This window comes from Triticum urartu, chromosome 2A, assembly GCF_056163025.1.
Source record: "Triticum urartu cultivar PI428250 chromosome 2A, HENAU_Tu73, whole genome shotgun sequence".
Taxonomy (NCBI): domain Eukaryota; kingdom Viridiplantae; phylum Streptophyta; class Magnoliopsida; order Poales; family Poaceae; genus Triticum; species Triticum urartu.
The window spans coordinates 626453170-626460567 of NC_141874.1; positions in this window are offsets into that span (position 1 = coordinate 626453170).

The window sequence follows — 7398 nt, forward strand, 5'->3', positions numbered from 1 at the left end:
CCATCTTCGGATCCTTGGCATCAAAGTCTCCATTTATTTGGGATATTGCGAGGTTCGAATCCCCACGCACCTCCAGGCGTTGAATGCCCATGGAGACTGCCATCCGGAGACCATGCAACAGGGCTTCGTATTCGGCTGCATTGTTCGTGTCTGTATACAATATCTGCAGTACGTACCGAACGTATCTCCGGTTGGGGACGTCAGGACGACGCCAGCCTCCAGACCAGCCAGCATTTTGGAGCCGTCGAAGTGCATGATCCAATTGGAGTATGCGCCGTACTCTTTAGGGAGTTCGGCTTCCTTCCATTCGGCGACAAAGTCGGCCAATACTTGCGATTTAATGGCTCGCCGAGGTTTGTATGTTATGTCCAACAGGAGGAGCTCAATGGCCCATTTGGCAATCCGGCCCATGGCGTCGCGGTTGTTTATAATATCATTAAGTGGCACTTCCGAGGCTACTGTAATTGAACACTCTTGAAAGTAGTGTCGCAGCTTTCGGGATGCCATGAATACCGCATAGGCTATCTTTTGATAATGTGGGTACCGTGATTTGCATGGAGTGAGGACAGTGGATACATAGTATACCGGCTTTTGAAGAGGGAATTTATGTCCGTCAGCTTCTCGTTCGACGATGAGTACTGCGCTTACAACTTGATGAGTTGCCGCAATGTACAACAGCATTGGTTTGCCGATGTTTGGCGCGGCCAAGATTGGGTTGGTTGCTAGTATGGATTTTATTTCTTCCAATCCGGCTGTGGCAGTGTCCATTCACTCGAAGTGTTCGGTGTGCCGAAGGAGGCGATAAAGGGGCAATGCCTTTTCTCCTAAGCGGGAGATAAAGCGGCTTAGAGCCGCCACACATCCAGTTAGTTTCTGGATTTGTTTGAGGTCTATTGGGGTAGCCAACTGTGACAGAGCTCGGATTTTGGCCGGATTAGCTTCAATTCCTCTACTGGAGACAATGAAGCCCAGGAGCTTTCCGGCTGGTACGCCGAAAACGCATTTTTCTAGATTGAGCTTGATGTCGTATGTTCGGAGGTTGTCGAATGTGAGCCTCAAGTCGTCTATTAGAGAGTCGACGTGTTTGGTTTTAATGACCACATCATCTACGTATGCCTCTACTGTTTTGCCGATCTGTTTCTCCAGACATGTCTGGATCATGCGCTGATATGTTGCGCCGGCGTTTTTGAGCCCAAAAGGCATTGTGTTGAAACAGAAAGGGCCGTATGGTGTGATAAATGTCGTTGCGGCTTGGTCAGACTCCGCCATCTTGATTTGGTGGTAGCCGGAGTATGCGTCGAGGAAACACAATGACTCGTGTCCTGCGGTAGCATTGATAATTTGATCGATGCGGGGGAGGGGGAAGGGATCCTTTGGGCAAGCCTTGTTGAGGTCCCTGAAATCAACACATAGGCGCCAGGATTTGTCCTTCTTTGATACCATCACCAGGTTTGCTAGCCAGTCCAGGTGTTTTATTTCTCTAATGAATCCGGCCTCCAATAACTTGGCTAGTTCCTCTCCCATAGCCTGTCTCTTAGGTTCAGAGAAACGCCGAAGAGCCTGCTTGACCGGCTTGAATCCCTTTAGGATATTGAGACTGTGCTCGGCCAGCCTGCGTGGGATTCCTGGCATGTCTGAGGGGTGCCAGGCGAATATGTCCCAATTCTCGCGCAGGAACTCTCGTAGTGCGGCGTCCATGGCGGGGGTTTAACTGTGCCCCGATGGAGGCTGTTTTTGTAGGGTCTTTTGGTTGGAATTGGAATTTGACTATTTCGTCTGCTGGTTTAAAAGAGGTGGACTTGGATCTCTTGTCATGTATTACGTCGTCTCTGTCCACCGTGGAGCGTAGCGCAGTTAATTTCTCGGTCGAGAGGGCTTCGGATAGTGCCTCGAGGGCCAATGCGGCTGTTTTGTTTTCGGCGTGGAGTGATGTGTCCGGATAACTAGCAAGAGTGATGATTCCGTTGGGCCCGGGCATTTTGAGCTTCATGTACCCATAATGGGGTATGGCTTGGAAGATCGTGAACGCCTCCCATCCTAAAAGGGCGTGGTATCCACTACTGAACGGGGCCACTTGGAATGTAATTTCTTCGGATCTATAGTTCTCCGGCGTGCCGAATACCACATCTATGTGATTTTCCCAGCACAGCGTGCTTCCCTACTGGGGATGATTCCTCTGAAGGTTGTGCTGCTTTGCTCAATGCGGTTCCAATCTATTTCCATTTTTTGAAGAGTTTCCTCATAGATGAGGTTTAATCCACTGCCGCCATCCATGAGTACTTTGGTGAGTCGAAAGTCGTCCACAATTGGACTGAGGACCAGTGCAGCTGGTGCTCGGGTAGTTCGGAATTTAGGTTCGTCACTGGCATTGAAGGTAATAGCCGTGTCACTCCATGGATTCATTGCTGCTATGTGGCAGATTTCGGCGAGGCTGCGGAGTGTTCGCTTGCACCTATTATTTGATGCGAAGGTTTCAAAAACTGTTAAGACTGTATTGTTATCCACGGGATGGTGCTCTGTGGCATTTGGGATAAGAAGATCCTCACCACTTTTGGCCACCTGCCGGAGTATCCAACATGCTCTAAGGTTGTGCGTTGGTATGGTATCCGTTGTGCTATGAATTTTGCAGGGTCCGTTAAGCCATCCCTCCAGTACGTTTCCATGCCCTGTAGAGGGTTTTTGTTTCTTTGTAACAAACTCGGGTGTCTTATGATAGTGCACCCTTTTACATCGGACTGGGTGTATATTCTTAGCCGTATTGTCCCAAAATTTCGTTTCGGTTTTCCAGGCGCTTTCAATCGCACAGTACTTTCGTACTATGGACGCCAAGTCAGCGAAGCGTGATATGTCACAGTGACTTAAGGCGTTAAGGATTCCTTTGTCCGTGCAATTATTGCAGAAAAATGAGACTGCATCTTCCTCGCGACAGTCCTTAACCTTGTTCATCACAAGGAGGAATCTGGCCCAATAATGATGTACTGTTTCATGGGGCTCTTGCATGATGTGGGAAAGATCATTTATGTCTGGGTGGGCGGGTGGAATTGAGTCCGAACCCCTGCCCAATCTGAGACCCAGGGGCCGAGGTGTTTCCAATATTGGAATTTCGGGTTCCGATATGTTGCCCGATAAGTCTGGCCCGCTGTCTGACTCTAGGTCCAGGGCCTGGGTGGTGTCCCCCGTAAACGGGTATCCGGCTCGGAGAGCTCAGGAATCCGGACATAGTTAGTCCTCAAGATAGAAGAGGAATCGCCGCATTGTTCCTCCACCACCGCAACATGGTGAGTGACCGGTGGAGAGTTAATCTCCCTTTGATCGGGTTTAAGCCCAATCCGATCATAGTCCATAGCGACTCCCAAGGCGGCGATGCGATCCAAGAGCTCGTTTAGGGAAGAGAGCTCCATTGGATCCATCTGCTCGGCGAATTCCGAGCCGACGTGGAGGTTGTTTGCGATGACCCGAGAAGTCATCGTCGGGGCAGCAGCCGAACGAGCGGTCATGATGAAACTGCCTAGCCGGAGAGTTTGGCCGATAGCCAGGGCTCCCCTGGCGGTGATGTTGTTCTTAACAACGGGACGAGGCATCCTTCCTTATGGTGACGGCACAGAGGAACTCCCAATGAAAGCACCAATGTCAGTGTCAAAACCGGCGGATCTCGGGTAGGGTGTCCCGAACTGTGCATCTAAGGCGGATGGTAACAGGAGGTAGGGGACATGATGTTTTACCCAGGTTCAGGCCCTCTTGATGGAGGTAAAACCCTACGTCCTGCTTGATTATTCTTGAGAATATGTGTAGTACAAGAGTTGATCTACCACGAGATCGGAGAGGCTAAACCCTAGAAGCTAGCCTATGGTATGATTGTATGTTTTCCTACGGACTAAAACCCTCCGGTTTATATAGACACCGGAGGAGGCTAGGGTTACACAAGGTCGGTTACAAAGGAGGAGATATCCATATCCGTATTGCCTAGCTTGCCTTCCACGCCAAGTAGAGTCCCATCCGGACACGGGACGAAGTCTTCAATCTTGTATCTTCATAGTCCAATAGTCCGGCCAAATGATATAGTCCGGCTGTCCGGAGACCCCCTAATCCAGGACTCCCTCACCCCTCCCGTCCACAGGTGATCCACAACGGACCTCATGGCAAGTCCGGACAACCTATGGAGCTCGGCCCACTCGGCCAATCGCTCATTCAACAGCAGCGGATGGACTGGAGCGAGGAACTGTGACCAGAACAGCTTTTCCACTTCGGGACCTTTCTGATCCTTGAAGTACTCGGCCACATGAGCAGCACTTGCAGCCAAATCCATGTACGCGTCCGCAGAACTCCATAGCCGATCCAGAGGAGCATACTTCGGATCTCTGAACTTAGTCCGCAACAAGAAGGGCTTCCCAGACATGATATCTGCAGCTTGGTTCAGCTCCTCCTTCGTCGCTCTAATTTTGGAGCGGGCTTCCTTGGCAGCCACCCGGGCCTTCTCCAGTTCTGTCGCCTTCGCCCGGTTCTCTTCCTCAAGAAGCTGGTAACGGTCAGCGGCATCTTTTAACTCTACAGCCATTTTGGCTATTTTTTCCTTGCTCTCGCAATGCGCGGCCTGTTCGGCCCTTAATTCTTCGGCTGCCTTTAAAGCGGACGCATTGCTATTCCTTGCTTGCTCCTTGGCTCGGGCAAGCTCCGCCCGAAGGGCCTCCACGATGGCAGCTCCATCTGCAGTCACAACACATTAAAGATATTGGCATCATACTACTCTTATTATGTGATGACCACCAGAAAAATCACTCACCTGTGCCTCGTCAAGCCGCTTGTTGACAAGCACGATGTCGGCATCTGCCGCATCCAGTTGCCGCTTTAGCTCGGCAAACCCATCAGTCCAGCTAGCCACTGGAGCTTTAGCCACCTGCACATAAAGGCGGTCTGGTTGTTACCTGGGACTATGATCCTCTGTTTGCCGCCGTTTTCAATGACAACCAGAGTCTCAGGGGCTACTATCTGCATAGGGCATACCTAACGTATGCGGTACTGTTAAAAACATACCCTAGTTCACGTACCTCGAAGCCTTTCTGCAGACTCATAAAGGCTTCATGCAAACCGCTTTCAGCGGATGAAATCCTTTCAATTACCATACCCATTAGCGTACAATGCGCTTATGAGACGGCAGCTTGCCCCAGAAGATCATTCAGCGTGTCCGACCTCACACTGTACGGACCCTTGTTGTCACTCTCCTTACGAGCCGGATACTGGGGACTCCGGGCAGCCAAAGGGTTATCCTCTTGCCCAAATGGATCCGAAGATACCCTTCGCGACGACACTTCAAGGTCGCCGGCTTCTTGAGCCGGGGTGTCCGGGGGAGGCGTTTCGCTCTCCATCATCTCCGGAAGAAGATCCCCCGAAGATGAGTTCTGTTGAGAAGGGCTGCGATCCGGACTACAATTTATAAGCATCAGTTATTGTCTTCGGAAGTAAGGTAGGATGTTTTCACTATTAAGTACTTTTCGATTACTTACAGCTCGGTAGAGGGCTGATCCTCGCGCGGACATTGTGCGGCAAGAATACCCTCCGAGGCAGGACCCTCTGTCGAAGATTTCTTATCCCGTTTTGAAACCTTAGTTTCCGGATCTTCAGAGGTAGTCCTCTTCCTTCCCCGGGGAGAGAGAATGTCAGAATCTTCCCCTTGGTTATCCTCCCTCGCGGAGGCGCTCATTCCCTCGGTTGGAATAAATAGCGAAGGAGGCCTGCTTTCGCCCTCTTTCCCCCCCTTCATCTTCCTTTGAGGGCACCAGATAAGGTGCTGGCTCAAGCATCTTTTCCAGCACCGGATTGTCCAAGCCCTCAGGAAGGGGGGCCGAACACCGGATCATCTTCGCCTTGTTATCCAGTCCTGGTCAAAGAGCGATTCTTCAGAATGATATCATGATAAATAAAAGGACAGTGTGTTCGGCCACGAGAATACTTACTTGGGCAGTGGGGCCGTTGCAGCTCAGGCCCACGTCCTCGGTGGTGTCCGGACACTCTATTTGGGGTCCGAAGAACGATTTGTACATCTCCTCGTGCGTCATGCCGAGGAAATGCTGAATAGTACGCGGTCCTTCTGGGTTGAATTCCCACATCCAGAGGGGCCGGCGTTTGCAAGGTTGGACTCGACGAACCAGCATAACATGCATTACCATAACCAGACTGAAATCTCCCTCGAAGAGATCTCGGATACGGCTCTGCAGCATTAGCACGTCCTTAGCTAGACCCCAGCTCAGCCCCCTACTGATCCATGACATCAGTTGTGGTGGGGGCCCGAGCGAAGGTAGGGGCAGCTACCCACTTGGCACTTTGGGGAGCTGTGATGTAGAACCACTCCCGCTGCCACAATCCGGACACCTCTGGGAAGGAACCCTCTGGCCATGGAGCGTCAGCGAATTTGCTTATCAAAGCACCTCCGCACGCTGCGTGCTTCCCCTCGATCATCTTTGGCTTCATATCAAAGGTCTTGAGCCACAGGCCGAAGTGAGGGGTAATGCGGAGGAAGACCTCACATACGACAATAAATGATGAGATGTGAAGAAGGGAATCCGGGGCCAGATCATGAAAATCCGTCCCGTAATAGAACATAAGACCCCTAACAAAGGGATCCAGAGCGAGGCCTAGTCCTCGGAGGAAGTGGGAGATGAACACAACGCTCTCGTTGGGTTCGGGAGTAGGGACGACCTGCCCTCGGGCAGGCTGCCTGTGCAAAATTTCGGCGGTCAGATATCTGGCCTCTCTCAACTTCTTGATGTCCTCCTCTGTGATGGAGGAAGGCATCCACCGACCTTGAAGGTTGGATCCGGACATAGTTGAAGGTCCGAAGCACCTGACCTGAGATTTGGGTGTTAGAACTCGAGGTGGGGGAAGGATTCAATTGAACGCGGGAGGGAAAAAAGAAAAAGCCTTGTCCCCTTTATAAAGAGGGTGAATATTAGGTGTCCTCCTCATGGTCGTTTGAGACTTACCTAAGATCTAGGAGTCATACCAACAGGCACGGTTGGGTTACCCACGTATGTATTGATGAGAATCCCGTGATAAGGGGAACACGATCTCTGCTTTGACAAGACGTGTCGAGGAAACTGCCTTGCGTTATGTGCGGGGCTAGTTAAAGAAAAACGGTCCAAATAATGACCGGGCCGTGGCGTGAAGTCATGCTGTCAAAACGTGTCGGCAGATTAGATTTGTGGAAATATTATTCTCTCTATGGTGGTATGTGGAACTTATTTTGTAGGGTCGGACACTATCCTCATATTCAAACTCTTCCATGGTGTATTCGGAGGAGGAACCCGCCTTGCAATGTCGAAGACAATACTGCGCGCCGGACTCATCGTCATTGAAGCCTGGTTTAGGGGCTACTGAGGGAGTCCTGGATTAGGGGGTCTCCGG